Below are 18,424 nucleotides of genomic sequence, written 5' to 3'. Positions count from 1 at the left end.
CCCCGGGCAGCCGGCGCCGCGCTGGGTCGGGCGGGGGCGCCGTCCGGGAGGAGCCCGGGGAGTGGTGTCCGCAGGCCCGGGCTCTAGCCAGACCGCCTCCCCGGCGCGCCCCGCGGCCCTCCCGCCCCGGGACGGAACACGGGGCGGCCACTTTCTCCTCAGTGCCGAAGGGCTGACAGGGCTCGGTGGGGTGGGCATGGAGGAGGCCGCCTCAAGCCCCTCCCCGCCTCCTCTCAGCCTCTAGCCGCCGCCCGCCCAGTGGCAGGCCCAGCGCGGAGGGGCCGGGCGGCGACTCGCCTCAGAGTTCATTCCGCTCAGCAGCTGGGTGGCCCGTCAGTCGGAGTGGCGGTACCTGGCTCCAGGCGGGTCTCCCTGGGCTCTGCCTCACTGCCCCGGCGCCCCTCGCGCCGCATCCTGGGGACTGGTGAGGGCGCGGGGCCCCACCTCAGGCGGAGGAGGCCAGGCCCCAGGAGTCGCCGCGCCTTGCCTCCTGGCTGGGGCGGCCCTGCACTGTCGAGGCCCGGCTCGCACCCACACCACCTGGCCACTCACTCACACCCCACACTCCCTCACACGCGGAAGGCACAAAAGTGGGCATCTGGGCGGAAGGCGCCCAGCCGGCGGCAGATAAGGGCGAGCGGCCCGGCGGCGGGCGGCCCGGTCCGAGCGCCGCCGGGCTCACGGGGGAAAGGCGCCCGAACGCGCGCACCGGAGTTTCCTTTGAAACCATGCCGGGCCCCTGGCAGCCCCATGGCCGGTCATGGGTGGCGCGGGCGCGGTGGGGGCGGGGGCGGCGCGGGGCGCATGCGCGGCGCCGCGGGGCCTTCGCGGACGGAGGGGAGCGAGGGGGTCACCGGGCCGGGCCGCGAGCCCTGGAGCTCGGCCAGGCGTGGACCCCGGGCCAGCCCCGCGCCTCTGTGGCCCGGGCGCCTCGTGCGTGTCCGCGAGCTCGCGTGCGCGCGTCACCTCGGCCCCCAACATGGCTTGGAGGGCGGCCCTACCCGCGCCGCCCTAGTGCTGCGAAGGGCCTGGGAGCCCAAACCCGGAACCGCCACCTGGGACTGGGAAGACGACATGGCCAGAAGTCGGTAATGTTTCTTTCCCTGGGGGCAGTGCATTAAAGTGGACCATTTCACTTGTGTTGGTCTTGTGTGTTGTTGCCCGCGCTGACTTGCACGAAATGGTAGCAGGAACAGGCAGCGCAGCAGCCTAGCGCCGAGTGGAGAGGCCGGCAGATCCCGGGGAAAGCGACCTTACTTTGTCACCTGGGCTGGAGTGCAGTGGCGCCAATTAAAGTGTGCAATCTGATACGTCTGGACACATGTATACACATTTTCACAATCGACAATGAATATGTGCCTCCCATCTCTCTCCAACCCTTTCCTCTCTTCTTCCTTCCCTCCTCCCCCTCCCACCCATCTGCGTTTTGTCACTAAGTTTGAATTTCCTAGTTTTTAAATATCTTGTTATAGAGACTGGGTCTCGCTTGCCCTGTCACCCAGGCTGGAGTGCAGTGACACTATCGGGGCTCACTGTAGCCTCAAACACCTGCCCTTAAGCAGTCCTCCTGCTTCAGCCTCCTGAGTAGCTGGGACTACAGGTGAGCACCACCATGCCTAGCTTTTTTTTTTTTTTTTTTTTTTTTTTTTTTTTAAACATATGGGGTCTCTCTATGTTGCCCAGGCTGCTCTGTAACTCCTGGCTTCAGTTGATCCTCTAGCTCAGTTTCCCAAAGTGTTGGGATTACCGGTGTGAGCCACTGTGCCCAGCCTCTTTTTCTTGGTGTTTTAAAAAAGTGGAATCGTACCGCAAATAGTCTTTAGGGAAGTGGCGGCTGTTCATTGGGCATAATTATGTTGGAATTCACTTATATATTGATAAATACTTAAGTCCTTTTTATTGCTGAGCGGTGTTTAGGAGTCATTCTTGCTTACTCTTTCCCACTGCAGCTTTCTTCACTGAATCTCATCAAAGAGGTATCTCCAATACATAAACCAAATCCAAGCCACTCCCACTTGTATTTCCCCCTGAGCTATGCTCTCTCACCTAGATGACGGATACAGCTTAGTACGAATATTTCCAATTATGAAATGTATTAACACCACCAGCTTTCTTTCCTGTGTGTACTTTCAGAGTTAAGGTGAGTTTAAGAAGTGTGTGTGGCCGGGCGCGGTGGCTCACGCCTATAATCCCAGCACTTTGGGATGCCGAGGCGGGCAGATTACGAGGTCAGGAGATCGAGACCATCCTGGCTAACACGGTGAAACCCCATCTCTACTAAAAAATTTAAAAAAATTAAAAAATTAACCGGGCGAGGTGGCGGGCGCCTGTAGTCCCAGCTACTCAGGAGGCTGAGGCAGGAGAATGGCGTGAACCCAGGAAGCGGAGCTTGCAGTGAGCGGAGAACGAGCCACTGCACTCCAGCCTGGGCGACAGAGTGAGGCTCCCTCTCAAAAAAAAGGAAGTGTATGTGTATGTTGTTTGTTTGTTTTTAAGACACGGTCGGTCTCTGTTGCCCCGGCTGGAGTGCAGTGACACTGTCCCTGCTTACTGCACACTCTGCCTCCCGGGCTCGAGTGATCCTCCCACCTCCGCACCCCAAGTAACTGGGACTATAAGTGCTCCCCACTATGCCCAGCTAATTTTTTGTAGAGATGGGGTTTCACCATTTTGTCTAGGCTGGTCTCAATCTCCTGAGCTCACCCATCTGGCTTCCCAAAGTGCTGAGATTACAGGCATGAGCCACCAGACCTGGCCAAGTATTTATTTTTTAAATCCAATTTGATAATCCTTGTCTTGAATGAGAGCGGTGGCTCCCAAATTTGCTGCACTTTAGAAGAATCTGGAAAGCTTTTAAAAGTCCCAATGCCCTGTTCACACTTCACATCAATAAATCTGATGGGAATGGGAACCGTGCATTGGTGGTGGTTTTTAAGATCTGCAGGTAATTTTCTGATGTACAGCAAAACTTAAGAGCTAGATCATTTAGTACATTTGTACAAATTACTGATATTTTTACATTTAAAGATGTCTTTTTATACTTTCCATTTGACTCACATGTTTTATGTTCTTTACGCCTTTCTTGATTTCTTTTGGATTACTGATGTTTAAAAATTATCAGTAATTTTTAAATTTAAAAATTTTTAAATTTGAGACCAGGCGAGGTGGATCACACCTGTAATCCCAGTACTTTGGGAGGCCGAGGTGAGTGGGTCGCTTGAGCTCAGGACTTCACGACCAGTCTGGGCAACATGGCAAAACCCCATCTCTACCAAAAATACAAAAAATTGGCCAGGCTTGGTGACGTGTGTCTGTGGTGCCAGCCACTCAAGAGGCTGAGGTGGGAAGATCACTTGAGCCTGGGAGGTTGCAGTGAGCTGAGATTGCATCACTGAACTCCAGCCTGGGTAACAGAGTGGGACTGTCTCAAAAAACATTATATGTATTTACATATATATATTATATATACTATATTGCATATATTTATATATAAAGCTATGTGTATTTACATATATATAGCTGATTTATATATATAAATAGCCTTTAGTGGTACACTTGAGATTATAACATGCGTTCTTGACTTACCGATGTCTAATGTAAATTAGTATTTTTTCCTCTTCCCAGACAATGCTAAAAGAGTTTATTGGATATTTTAGTTATTTCTATATTTAAAACTCCACAAGACCCATTGCAGTTGATGTTCATTTTGATGGCCCACGTATATGCCACTATCATTGCATTTTATCCTTCTGTGACTTTATAGGGTCATTTCCCTTCCACCTGAAGTACCCCCACTATTATTTCCTTAAGAGGAGGTCTGCTCATCATCTCAGTTGTGTTTGTCTGAAAATACTTGTATTTAATTTTTATTCTTACAAAATATTTTTTCTGAGTATGGAATTCTAGGTTGTCAGCTAGTTTCTTTCAACACATTAATGATGTAACTCCACTGTCATATGCATCCATATTTTCTGCTGTTTTTTGAAATAAATATTGACTACGTTTAAGTTTTTCTCTGTCTTCAGTTTTCTTCAGTTTTACTATAGTTTATCTGGATGTGTATATCTTTTTATTCATCTTCTTGGGAGTTGATTGGACTAAGTGTCTGGATTGTTGTATGTCTTCAATTTTGGAAAAATCTTGGCTATTATATACTCAAATACTGCTTCTGCCCAAATAGCTCTCTTCTAACCTACCAGAGCTCTAATTAAACATATATTGGAGGCCGGGCACGGTGGCTTATGCCTGTAATCCCAACACTTTGGGAGTCCGAGGCGGGCAGATCACTAAGGAGATCAAGACCATCCTGGCTAACATGGTGAAACCCCCGTCTCTACTAAAAATACAAAAAAAAAATTAGCTGCGCGTGGTGGTGGGCACCTGTAGTCCCAGCTACTCCCGAGGCTGAGGCAGGGGAATGGCCTGAACCCGGGAGGCAGAGCTTGAGTGAGTGGAGATTTGCACCCCTGCACTCCAGCCTGGGCAACAGAGCGAGACTCCGTCTCAAAAAAAACATGTTCTAGGCTGGGTGCAGTGGCTCACGCCTGTAATTTCCAGCACTTTGGGAGGCCAAAGCAGGTGGATCACCTGAGGTCAGGAGTTCGAGACCAGCCTGACCAACATGGTGAAACCCCATCTTTACTCAAAATATGAAAATTAGCCAGACATGGTGGTGCGTGCCTGTAACCCCAGCTACTTGGGAGGCTAAGGCAGGAGAATCTGGGAGGTGGAGGTTGCACTGAGCTGTGATCATGCACTCCAGCCTGGGTGACACAGTGAGACTGTCTCCAAAAAAAAAAAAAAAAAAAACATGTTCTAGTTCACTTTAACCTCATGAGCCTAATTATTATTCCTGATAATTCTACAGTGTGGAATGCCTGTGCATTTTCTTTTTTGGTCTCTCATTTGTGCTGGTTCTTGTGTTGCCCTGCCTTCTTGTTTAGATACAAGAAATGACTTAGAAAATTATGTAAAAAGTAATTTAAGGTATAAGATGGTATTTTTCAATAAAAGATTTTCATCTACTTCTGCCAGCTTCCTGGCATTCTGTGACCACCTTTGTTTTATTTCAGACTGGACAGCCGGCACCACCCAGTGATTCAAGGATGGCCATAGCCCAGTGCAGGGGCAGATTTGCTTCCAGTTTGCCCTTACTCTTCGGTACAGTCCATGGGGTTTTCAGCTCTCAGTGCTTAGCGGTTTCATAGGGCCCCCACCCTTGGTACTCTGGATTAAAAAAAAAAATACCTAGGCAAAAACAGTTTACGAATGCTGACTCACCTGTCTTCTCCCGAATCCTGGGCTGACAATTTCTATCTAGCCTGTGAGCGCTTCGTTGCCCTCAGTAGGAGCTTAGTCTGATTCACCTAGCTGGCCACAACCAGGAGAGAAGTGTCCTTATATCCATTCTCTCTAACCTATGTCGATCAGGCTCCCACCCACCCATGTCACATCTTCAACCATGTGACTTCAAGGTCACAGTGATCTCCACACTGCCAAACACAGTAGTCCATGCTGGTCCTCCGACCTCCCAGGTGCATCTGGCAGCTCGCCACTTTCGGCTCTGACTTCACTGCCGTCCTCAGCCTCCTGGGCTGGTCCCCAGCTCCTCCCAGCCCCTTAACACTGCAGGGATCATTCCTGGGCTTCTGCTGTAGCCACTCCTTGATGATCTCAATTACCTGCATTCACACATCGGCCCTGTGCTGATGGCTGTCTACCTGCATCTCCATCTAGCTGAACTCCAGGCTCCAGCCCAGAGAAGCAAGAAAAGAGCAAAACAAGCGAGTTACTCACATGTGCATCAGGCATACACACGGAAGTGCTCAAAGGGGTCGTTAGAATTTGAGATCTATTTATTTATTTATTTATTTATTTATTTTTGAGACAGATTATCTCTCTGTCGCCCAGGCTGGGCTGCAGTGGCACAATCTCCGCTCACTGAAACCTCCACCTCCTGGGTTCAAGTGATTCTCCCACCTCAGCCTCCCGAGTAGCAGGGATTACAGGCATGCGCCACCACGCCCAGCTAATTTTTGTATTTTTAGTAGAGATGGAGTTTCACCATGTTGACCAGGCTGGTCTCGAACTCCTGGCCTCAGCTGATTTGCTTGCGTCAGCCTTCCAAAGTGCTGGGATTACAGGTGGCAGCCACCACACCTGGCCTTAAGGTATAGATACCTAACTTAGTAGGAAAGAGGAGTGGACACAAAGGACGCTTGTAGAAAATAAAATGACTTTTTGGAAAGATAAGAGGCCGTTTAGAAAAACAAGATAGCCGGGCACGGTGGCTCACACCTGTAATCCCAGCACTTTGGGAGGCCAAGGCAGGCAGATCACTTGAGGTCAGGAGTTCGAGACTCTGGCCAACATGGTGAAACCCCCATCTCTATTAAAAATATAAAAATTAGCCGGGTATGGTGGTGTGCACCTGTAATCGCAGCTACTCAGGAGGCTGAGGCTGGAGAATCACTTGAACCCAGGAGGCAGAGGTTGCAGTGAGCCGAGATCACGCCACTGCACTCCAGCCTAGATGACAGCGAGACTCTGTCTCTGATCTTCTTGTGTCAGTGTCTGGGTGTGGTGCTGGCTCTTCACCACTGAGATTAGAGAGTTGCTTTTGGGAGGGGATTTATGACAGTTGGGTTCTTTTTTTCTTTTCTTTTCTTTTTTTTTTTTTTTTTTTTGAGACGGAGTCTCACTCTGTCGCCCAGGCTGGAGTGCAGTGGCGTGATCTCGGCTCACTGCAAGCTCCGCCTCCCGGGTTCACGCCATTCTCCTGCCTCAGCCTCCCGAGTAGCTGAGACTACAGGCGCCCGCCACCACGTCCAGCTAATTTTTTGTATTTTTAGTAGAGACAGGGTTTCACTGTTAGCCAGGATGCTCTCGATCTCCTGACCTTGTGATCTGCCCACCTCGGCCTCCCAAAGTGCTGGGATTACAGGCGTGAGCCACCGCACCTGGCCGACAATTGAGTTCTTTATGGAGGCTCTGTTTTTAGTCAGATAAGGGATTACAGAAATTCAAGTGCCTTAAAAAAAAAATTCAATTATTTTAGATTCAGGAGGTACACGTGCAGGTTCGTTCCATGGGTATATCATGTGGTGCTAAGGTTTGGGGTACAAATGATCCCGTCACACAGGTATTACAGTAAGCATGGGACTCGATAGGTTTCAACTCCCCTCTCCTCTCCCCGTCTAGTAGTCCTCAGTGTCTCTTGTTGCCATTTTTTTTTTTTTTTGAGACGGAGTCTCGCGCTGTGTCACCCAGGCTGGAGTGCAGTGGCGCGATCTCGGCTCACTGCAAGCTCCGCCTCCCAGGTTCACGCCATTCTCCTGCCTCAGCCTCCGAGTAGCTGGGACTACAGGCGCCCGCCACCTCGCCCGGCTAGTTTTTTGTATTTTTAGTAAAGACGGGGTTTCACCATGTTAGCCAGGATGGTCTCGATATCCTGACCTCGTGATCCACCCGCCTCGGCCTCCCAAAGTGCTGGGATTACATCAGTATTTAGCTCCCTCTAATAAGTAAGAATGTAGTATTTGGTTTTCTTTTTTTTTTTTTTTTTTGAGATGGAGTCCTGCTCTGTTGCCCAGCCTGGAGTGCAGTGGCGCGATCTTGGCTCACTGCAACCTCCAGCTCCGGGGTTCAAGCAATTCTGCCTCAGCCTCCCAAGTAGCTGCGATCACAGGCATGCACCACCACACCCAGCAATTTTTTTTTTTTTTTCATATTTTTAGTAGAGACAGGGTTTCACCATGTTGGCCAGCCTGGTTTCAGATGGCCAGCCCACCTCAGCCTCTCAGAGTGTTGGGATTACAGGCATGAGCCGCTGCCGAGGACCGGTATTTGGTTTTCTATTCCTGTGTTAATTCACTTAGGATAATGGCCTCCAGCTGTATCCATGTTGCTGCAAAGGACATGACTTAGTTGTTTTTTATAGCTATGTAAACTGCCTTCAGCTTGAAATAACTAATATGCCAATGTGGCATATTTTGGGGTGCCACGTCCTGCTCCCTTTCATTAGTCTCCCCACCAGTTTCCCTGCTTCTTCCCTGTTGACCCCTTCTCCAGTAAGAGAAGATGGAACATATCAGCATTTTGTGAGGATTTTACGAGATAAAACATGTAAAGCATTTATTGAGTGGCAGGTAGTGAGCACATTGATCATTGATGAGACTCCCATGAGCGTTGCTGGTGACACTACAACATCAGAGCCACTCCCACCACCTCGCTCAGCCCCCTCAGCGGGTGTCCTTCCTTTCCAGGATGAAAATTCACAAAAGTCCCATTATTTTGCCGATGACTTTTAGATATTAATGTCCTAAAGTCACTTTCAGTTAACTCGGCCGGGCCTGGTGGCTCATACCTGTAATCCCAGCGCTTTGAGAGGCTGAGGCAGGTGGATCACTTGAGTCCAGGAGTTCAAGACCAGCCTGGGAAACATGGCAAACCCCATCTCTACTAAAAATACAAAAATTAGCCGAGCATGGTGGTGCACACCTGTAATCCCAGCTACTGGGGAGGCTGAGGTGGGAAAATCAATCCCCTGAGCCTGGAGGGCGAGGCCGCAGTGAACCGAGGTCCTGCCACTGCACTCCATCTAGCCTGGGCAACACAGCGAGACGCTATCTCAAAAAAATAAAGTCTTGATTCAGTCTAATATATTAATCAATTCTCCTCTTATTGATAAAAGAATACGTGGTAAAGGAGTACAAAGGTAAACTTCCCTTCCTCCCCAGTTACGACCACTTGTAGCTATTATATTTCTGCCTGTTGGTGCTGCAGGCTTCTCTCTTTCTTCATAATATCTAATATGTATTAGAGTATTTCTAATTTCTTAACAGCTTTACTGAGGCATAAATGAGATTCAACAAACCACACATACCTGAAACTTACAATTTGATACATTTTAGCGTATGTATACACCCATGAAACTACCTACCACTCCAATCAAGATAATAGACATTTGACCGGATGTTGGCTCACGCCTGTAATCCCAGCACTGCGGGAGGCCGAGGTGGGCAGATCACTTGAGGTTAGGAGTTCCAGACCAGCCTGGCCAACATGGTGAAACCCCGTCTCTACTAAAAATACAACAAATTAGCTGGATGTGCTCGCTCGAACCCAGGAGGCAGAGTTTGCAGTGAGCTGAGATTATGCCACTGCACTCCAGCCTAGGCGGCAGAGCGAGACTGTCTCAAGAAAAAAAAAAGATAACGAAGATAGGCATCACCCCCCAAAGACACCATTTGTTTACTGTCTCTCAGACATCAGTGTTCCTTGCTATCTGATGTCTAAAGTCATGACAGTGATTTTTTTTATGTGTTTTGTCTAGTTTTTTAAAAAATTGGGTTAAATTCAGTCCCTTTCATTCCATTTTGAGTGGGGAAGACCTGAATTATTTTTTAAGGGAATGAATGAATACCTCACTATATTAGTTGGGGTTCCCCAGAGAAACAGAATCAATAAGCTATATAAAAGATATAAAAGAGGAGACATTATAGGAATTGGTTCACATGACTGTGGAGGCTGAGATGTCCCCCATCTGCCATCTGCAAGCTGGAAAACCAGGAATGCCAGTGCAGTCATTCATTCTGAGGCCAAAGGGCTAAGAACCAGGAGCTCAACATCCTGGGGACAATGGAAGTCACAGCTTGAGGTAAAAGGGCAAATTGGCCCTTCTCAACCCTTTTTGTTCTTCTGTCTGGGCCCTCAACTGATTAGATGATGCCCACCCTCGATACTGAGGGTGGAGTTTCGTCACCCCGTCGAACAAGCCAAACGCTAATCTCTTCTGCATATGCCCTCACAGACACACCCAGAAATACATAAAATTAACCTTCACACCCCTTAAAATCATTAAAAAGCATTAAAAGCAAAGGAAGTTTGATTGTTGAAAACTTGCTTGTTGGTCTGTCTTAGCTCTGCCAGTATCCGAGTCTTTCAAAAGTTACGTAGTTGAACCCAAACAACTGTCCTTCTTGAAAAAGAAGGATATAATTGAAAGCCTCGTGTTTCTTGATTTCAAAACCTACAACAAAGCTACAGTAATTAGCTTTGAGCAGTGGTGTATGCTTAAAATCCCAGCTACTTGGGAGGCTGAAGTGGGAGGATCACTTGAGCCCAGGAGTTTGAGGCAGCATAGTGAGACTATGTCTCTAGGAAAAAAAAAAAAAAAAAAGCAGTCAGGTGCAGTGGCTCATGCCTGTAAATCCTAGCACTTTGAGAGGCTGAGGCAGGAGGAATGCTTGAGGCCAGGAGTTCAAGACCAACCTGGCCAAGCCAATATATAGTGAGACCACATCTCTGAAAAGGAAAAAAAATAAAAATAATAAGAAAAAGCTACAGTAAGCAAAACTGTGGCACTGACAAAGACAGATATACAGTCCAATAGAATGGAATTGAGAGCCCAGAAATAGTCCATCACAGGTTGGTCAGCTTTCAACAGGAGTGCCAAAACCATTTCATGGGGAAAGGACAGTTTTTTCAGCAAATGTCATTAGAAAAGCTGGATGTTCACAGGCGAAAAAGATACTGTTGGACCTTTACCTTATACCACATACAAAAATTAACTAAAAATGGATCAAAGACCTAACTATAAAACAAGCAAAACTATAGAACTTTTAGAACTTAAAGACCTAAAAAAGCTAAAACTATAAAACTCTTAGAAGAAATGAGTTTTATAGGAGAAATGCTTCATGACACTGGATTTGGCAATGATTTCTTGGACATGATACTGTCAGAGGGCATTTGAACCAGAGCAACTCCATCTTGAATAGGAGCTGGGTAAAAGGCTGAGACCTACTGGGCTGCATTCCCAGACGGTTAAGGCATTCTAAGTCACAGGATGAGATAGGAGGTTGGCACAAGATACAGGTCATAAGCTGGGCACAATGGCTCATGCCTGTAATCCCAGCACTTTGGAAGGCCAAGGCAGGTGAATCACTTGAGGCCAGGAGTTCAAGACCAGCCTAGCCAATGTGGTGAAACCCCATCTCTACAAAAAATACAAAATTAGCCAGGTGTGGTGGTGCACACCTGTAATCCCAACTACTCAGAAGGCTGAGGCAGGAGAATCACTTGAACCCGGGAAGTGGAGGTTGCAACGAGCTGAGATCGTACCACTGCACTCCAGCCTGGGCGATAGAGTGAGACTCTGTCTCAAAAAACAAACAAACAACAACAAAAAAGATACAGGTTGGCTGGGCATGGTGGCTCACGCCTGTAATCCCAGCACTTTGGGAGGCAGAGGCGGGCGGATCACCTGAGGTCAAGAGTTCGAGACCCACCTTGCCAACATGGTGAAACCGTGTCTCTACTAAAAATGCAAAACTTAGCCAGGCATAGTGGTGGGCACCTATAATCCCAGCTACTCAGGAGGCTGAGGCAGGAAAATCACTTGAACCCTGGAGGCGGAGCTTGCAGTGAGCCGAGATCACACCGTCGCACTCCAGCCTGGTGGACGAGCAAGACTTCGTCTCCAAAAAAAAAGATACAGGTTATAAAGAGCTTGCTGATAAAACAGATTGCAGTAAAGAAACAGCTAAAACCCACCAAAACCAAGATGGCGACGAGAGTGACCTCTGGTCGTCCTCACTGCTACACTCCCACCAGCGCCATGACAGTTTACAAATGCTACGACAATGTCAGGAAGTTACCCTACATGGTCTAAAAAGAGGAGGCATGAATAATCTACCCTTTTTTAGCATATCATCGAAGGTTTCTATGAAAATAGATACAGGCCAGCGTGGTGGCTCACACCCGTAATCCCAGCACTTTGGGAGGCCAAGGCAGTAGGGTGGCTCAAGCTTAGGAGTATGAGACCAGCCTGTCCAACATGGTGAAACCCCGTCTCTACTAAAAGTACAAAAATTAGTCAGGCGTGGTAGCACATGCCTGTAATTCCAGCTATGTGAGAGGCTGAGGCACAAGAATCACTTGAACCTGGAAGGCAGAGGTTGCAGTGAGCCGAGATCATGCCACTGCACTCCAGCCTGGGCAACAGAGCAAGACTCTTGTCTCAAAAAAAAAAGAAAAAGAAAAGAAAAAAAAATTCAGGCCCAGTGCAGTGGCCCACACCTGTAATCCCAGCACTTTGGGAGGCCAAGGCAGTAGGGTGGCTCAAGCTTAGGAGTTTGAGACCAGCCTGTCCAACATAAGGAGACCCTGACTTTTTTTTTTTTTTTTTTTTTTTTTTTGAGATGAAGTCTTGAGTGCAGTGGTGCGATCTCAGCTCAGTGCAAGCTCCACCTCCTGGGTTCATGCCATTCTCCTGCTGCATTCTCAGCCTCCCAAGTAGCACCCGCCACCGTGCCTGGCCAATGTTTTTTTTTGTTTTTTTTTTTTTTTTGAGACGGAGTCTCGCTCTGTCGCCCAAGCTGGAGTGCAGTGGCTGGATCTCGGCTCACTGCAAGCTCCGCCTCACGCCATTCTCCTGCCTCGGCCTCCCGAGTAGCTGGGACTACAGGCGCCCGCCACCACGCCCGGCTAGTTTTTTTGTATTTTTAGTAAAGACGGGGTTTCACCGTGTTAGCCAGGATGGTCTCCATCTCCTGACCTCGTGATCCGCCCACCTCGGCTTCCCAAAGTGCTGGGATTACAGGCGTGAGCCACCACGCCCGGCCTACTCTATTTTTAAAAAAAAAAATTAGCCAGGCATGGTGGCAAGTGCTTGTGGTCCGATCTTGAGAGACTGAGGCAAGAGGATCGCTTGAGCCCAGGAGGTCGAGGCTGCAGTGAGCCGTGATCGTACCACTGCACTCCAGCCTGGGCGACAGAGTGAGACCTTGTCTCAAGAGAAAAAAAAGAAAAAAATATATATATATGTGTGTGTATATATACACACATTATATAGCTTCATGACACTTGTTAAAGACAGTAAGGAAGGCGTTAGTCAAGCCGGGGCATGACCTTTACTCAAGGGACCACTTTGTAGGGACCTTGAGTAGGGACCACTTTGCAGTGGGGCATAGAGACTGGTCCCAACTCCAAATACAACAAGAAAAAGTGAGTATTTATAGCTAAGGAGAAGGTGGAAAGTCACTGGATGAAAACTTACTAAGAGGAGACATCAGAGATGAGGGGGGACTCTGGCTAAACCAACCTCACAGGACCCACAGAGGGCAGGCCCCGGAGATCAGATGTGGCCTGGCGGAGGATGGAGGATGAGGAACCTGATCAGATATCGAGGGTGGGGGGTGTAGCTAAACTGGCTGAACAGGACTCTTGCTAAAATTGGACCATGCAGAGGTAACACAGAAGTCCAAACGTCAGGACCTAGTTGAAAAAGCACCCAGAGGCTAGAATGGAGAGAAGAAAAAAAGAGGGAAAAAGGAAAAAGCACCCCGAGGAGGCTGAATGGAGTTAGGCGGAGGAGATGATAGTCTCTGGCGCCGCTCATCTCTGCACTCAGCATTAGCGCTCAGCACCCCGGGAAGCCGAGTTAGGTGGAGGAGATAGTCTCTGGCGTCGTTCATCTCTGCAGTCAGCCTTAGTGCTCAGCACCCCGGGAAGCCTACCGAGATCACAAAGGTGAAAAAAGTGCTTTCATCCTTAACCCAGTCCTTATCCACAACCCCCTCCCCAAAGGCATGACAATGCCAGTGCTCCTGCTCCCTAAGCTGACCTCCATGGGGAAAGAAGAAGAATGCTTTTCATTTGAGATGAATGGGACACATACCATGGAATGTCAGGCAGTGTGAATGGGATACAATGATGAAAAAAACTACCCCCAATCTTAAGACACCTGCAGGTTTTGTGGGAAATGTAGAAGCAGCAAATACTACAATACAAGGGGGAAAGGTAAGTGGAACTGGAGAGATCAACCCTGTGGGCTCCCTTCCAGAGCCCAGTGTCCCCAACAACCCTGGATTTTGAAGGCTGATCAAGGGCAGTGCATGGGAGAGAACAGAAGGAGATGCCTTCAGCTTCACAGCTGTTTGCTGGGGTGATAGTGGCTTCGAAAATCAAGACCCCTTGGAGACTGGAAAAAAACCTACATGCAAACAATTGCTCTGGGCGTTGCAGCAGTAAAGTCGCTTCTGCTTTTTATTGCATAATTAAAATACCTCCATGTAATAACTTGGTTTTTTGTTTTTTGTTTTTTTTTAGATGGAGTCTCGCTCTGTTGCCCAGGCTGGAGAACAATGGCGCAGTCTCAGCTCCCTGTAACCTCTGCCTCCCAGGTTCAAGCAATTCTCCTGCCTCAACCTCCCGAGTAGCTGGGACTACAGGCGCATGCCACCACACCCAGCTATTTTTTAGTAGTGACGGGATTTCACTGTATTGGCCGGGCTGGTCTCGAACTCCTGACTTCATGATCCGCTCGCCTTGGCCTCCCAAAGGGCTGGGATTACAGGCGTGAGCCACCATGCCCGGCCTTAATAGCTTTTTCTTAAAGGATGTCAAGTTAATGGAATGTATTCTGCTTCAGAAAATAAAACTCTTAGGTTTTCAAAAATTAGCAACCCCAGGATTACCAAGGGTCTGCTTACTGTTTACAGTATGTGAATCCTACTTACTTTTCACGGTTGTAAAGACTGGGATTTTCTGGGAGCTGAACTGCAGGAGTCCGCAGGCCGCCTGTTAGGACTGTGTACACTCCTCCACAAACATGCCTATGGGGGGGATCCTTGGCTCTCTCTGCAGGGGTGCGTTGGGTGTGCACCAGCTGGGAAGGAAGGATCTGTGGGAACAGCAATCAAAGCCACGGCAGGCCTCCCAGGGTGTGGTGGGGAAAACAACCAGCTTCCTCGTCCCTCCCTCCAGCATGGCAACCACCGCCCTCAGACTCAGAGATACCTGGAGGAGTGTGATCGGGCTGACCTGTTGCTCTTATCTGGAATTCTTGTAGGCTGATGGGAGATCACTTCATTTCTTTCTTTCTTTTCTTTTCTTTTCTTTTTTTTTTTTTTTGAGACAGGATCTTGTTTTGTCAACGAGGCCTGAGTGCAGGTTCAGGTGATTCTTCCGCCTCAGCCTCCCCAAGTAGCCTGAGTAGCTGAGAAAACAGATGCGTGCCACCATGCCCGGTTAATTTTTGGACATTTTGCAGTGATGTGGTTTCACCATGTTGTCCAGTCTAGTCTTGAACTCTTGAGCTCAAGGGATCCTCCCACCTTGGCCTCCCAAAGCATTGAGATTACAGGTACGAGCCACCGTGCCCGGCTACCCAGGAGATTACTAATTTTGGGCATAAATCCATCCAAAACTATTCATTAGTTTATCCACTCGACATTGATTTATTATTCCTGACTGCAGCCAACAACACTGTGAATACTTACCCTGCCTCAAGCTCTGTTCTAGGTCCTAGAATATTCATGAAAACTTGCTTATCTGCCCTCTGGCAGGTGAGAAAACTTTGTAAGAACTTTCAATAGTAAAAAGTATGAGAAGATGTACAACAGATCTGGGACTATTTGTAACATAAACCCGGCGGAGGATGTAGGAGCAGAAGTGGAAGGCCCTGAAGAGGGTCCTGCACACGCCGGACAGGCCTCCAACAGAGAAGACACACAACCTGGCCCAGCACAGTGGCTCACACCTGTAATCCCAGCACTTTGGGAGGTTGAGGCAGGTGGATCACCTGAGGTCAGGAGTTCGAGATCAGCCTGGCCAACATGGTGAAACCCCATCTCTACTAAAAATAAAAAAAAATTAGCTGGGTTTGGTGCAGGCTTGCAGTCCCAGCTGAGGCAGGAGAATCGCTTGAACCTGGGAGGTGGAGGTTGCAGTGAGCCAAGATCACGCTTCTGTACTCCAGCCTAGACGACAGAGTGAGACTCTGTCTCAAAACAAAATAAATAAAATAAAACACACAATTCACACCACAGCCACCAGGGTGATTGTCCAGGTTGTATTTCTGCTGACATCCACCCTTCGTGCCTTCCTCTTGCCGCCCCTTCCGGCTGCACCTCCCTGGAAGGCACATGGTCCACTGGACCAGAAGGGTCATTGTATAGGTCAGAAATCAGGTTACTCTTGGAGAAAGAAACTACTGAGAATCAACCCAAAGGGAATTAAATGAACACCTGTAAAGGAATGTGGGGACTTACAAAGCATGGGGCTGAGAAGATGCCAGCCAGCAAGGGTGGGTCCAGTAGTCAGAGGAAGCTGCTCCCTGAGGCAGCGAGAACCGAGGCTCGTATGTCACAGTTGGCCATCGTACAATGACCAAAACCTATTCAACCACATCATCATCTGTTGAAAGTTAAACTGAATTTTAATACATTATTACACTTTTATTCATATTTTTAGGGTTAACCTGAAGGGCTACTCTGCTTGGAGCCTGAACAAAGAGAAGTCAGGATTAGGCTTTTGTGCAAAGGAGACATCAAATTTGGGGAACATGAACGTCTTGAGCAATGGAGAGGCAGGCCGAGGTCGCTCAGTGATTTTCCAGGCGTTCCTTAGCACGCTCAGCTTTTCTCAGATTGCATTCAGTGGTTCTTAACTCAGAGGGATTTCACCTCTCAGGACATTTGGTGATGTCTGGAGACATTTTTGGTTGTCACACTGAGAGGAGGCGCTACCGACACATCGTGGGTAGAGAGCAGTGGTGCTGCTAAACCTCCTATAGTACACAGAACAGCCCCATGAAGAATGACCTGGCTGGGGCCTGAGATCATTGCTTTACCTGGAGGTGCAGCCAGTCAGCCAGGGGAACGAAGCAGTATCTGTGGGCTGAGCAGAGAGGGCCCTGGGCAGATCCTGGGTGTGTGCACATGACCGCCCCAGGCGGGGTGGCAGAGGAGGTTGAGGTGCTGAGTCAGAGGAGGTTCCTGAAGGCACCCACAAGGGGGCCGCTTGGTGGAACTGCAGGCCTGGTCGGAGCAGCATGGCTTGGAGCTGTCTGGACAGGCCTGCAGAGAAGGGCGCCTACCTTACTGAGGTCAACCCACACACATCCAGTAGTCACAAGGCTGCTGTCGCAACGGGCTGCCTGACCTATCTTGTGATGATGTTTGTTTTTATACGTAATGTTACGCTTTGTTTATGGACAAGCAGTGGAGGCTGGTGAGGCCTCCCTGGGCCTGTTACACACCCAGAGGGCCCTGTGTCCACCTCAGGCCTCATTCTCTCCTGAGAAGAGAGTCCAGTGGCCAGAAGACGTCCCTCCCCTCCTGTTTGTGTTCTCTCCTGCCCTCTCTCTGCTTCTGCTTTTAAGAAACACCTGTTGGCCAGGCGTGGTGGCTCACGCCTTTAATCCCAGCACTTTGGGAGGCTGAGGCGGGCAGATCATGAGGTCAGGAGTTCAAGACCAGCCTGGCCAACATGGCGAAACCCCTGTCTCTACTAAAAATGCAAAAATTAGCTGGGCGTGATGGTGCACGCCTGTAGTCCCTGCTACTCAGGAGGATGAGGTGGGAGAATCACTTGTACCTGGGAGGCTGAGGTTGCAGTGAGCCAGGACCACGCCACTACACTCCAGCCTGGGCTACAGAGCAAGACTCCTTCTAAAGGAAAAAAAAAAATGATGATCTGGAAGCCCGAGTGTAGCTAACTGGTGCACAGATGAAAGTGAAATGTGTGATGTTTCCTAGGGCTCCGCTAAGACTTCCCTGAGCCACAGGAGGCTCTGACGAGTGTGTAAGCCAAGATTTGGGGGAAGGGGTGAATGGGTGTGTCTCGCATTTTCCCAGCTGCCTCTCCCTTCCCCTTCCTCCTTGCTCTGGGAGACTTCTTTGTGGATTCCTTCCCAGGACTTGGTCTGAATTCCCTAATAGACGTTCTCCTGGTGGGACGAATCCCCCTTTGCAGCACTCGGGAACTGCCTGCTGCTCTAGCTGTCTCTGGTCCACCTCTCCTCTCTTTCAACTAAAGCCCTCACGTGCCAAACCATCCTTGGTGGATCTCGTCCACGCATGAAGTAGGCCCTTGGAGTTGTCGACTGACTAGTTTCACTATTAGTGACTCATAGCATCTCACTCATTTCCTGTTCATCAGTAGGAGGCAGCAGTCTGCACTTTTGCATCACATTTCGAAGGCATCTGTATGTTTGTCCTTGTGGAGAACACGTTGGCTATTATATCCTCTAGGTCCATGAATGACCCTCATCGTCAGTAAAAGTGGATTCACGTTGACACAGTCTGTTTGTTTTATTGTGACACACAGAACATTATAGGTTTCGGTGAATAAAAGCTAACTAAATTGAAGTCATTCTTGTAAAATGAAAATACATTTTTCAGCTGTTCTTAACTTTTTAATATAGATACACACTATGTCTTATGAAATAGTAAATGGAAAACACGATTCAAAAAGCTCTATTTTGCTAGATAATTTGCATAAAGGGCATATGAACAACACAAGTCCACAACACAACCTGTTACACAGGCACTCAAGTTCGTCTGCAGATTTGGTTTTCTTTTCTTTCTTTTTTTTTTTTTTTTTTTGAGATGGAATTTTACTCTTGATGCCCAGGCTGGAG

Source organism: Papio anubis, chromosome 19, assembly GCF_008728515.1.
Source record: "Papio anubis isolate 15944 chromosome 19, Panubis1.0, whole genome shotgun sequence".
NCBI lineage: Eukaryota > Metazoa > Chordata > Mammalia > Primates > Cercopithecidae > Papio > Papio anubis.
The sequence above is the reverse complement of the archived record's forward strand: the minus strand, read 5'-3'. Positions refer to the sequence as shown.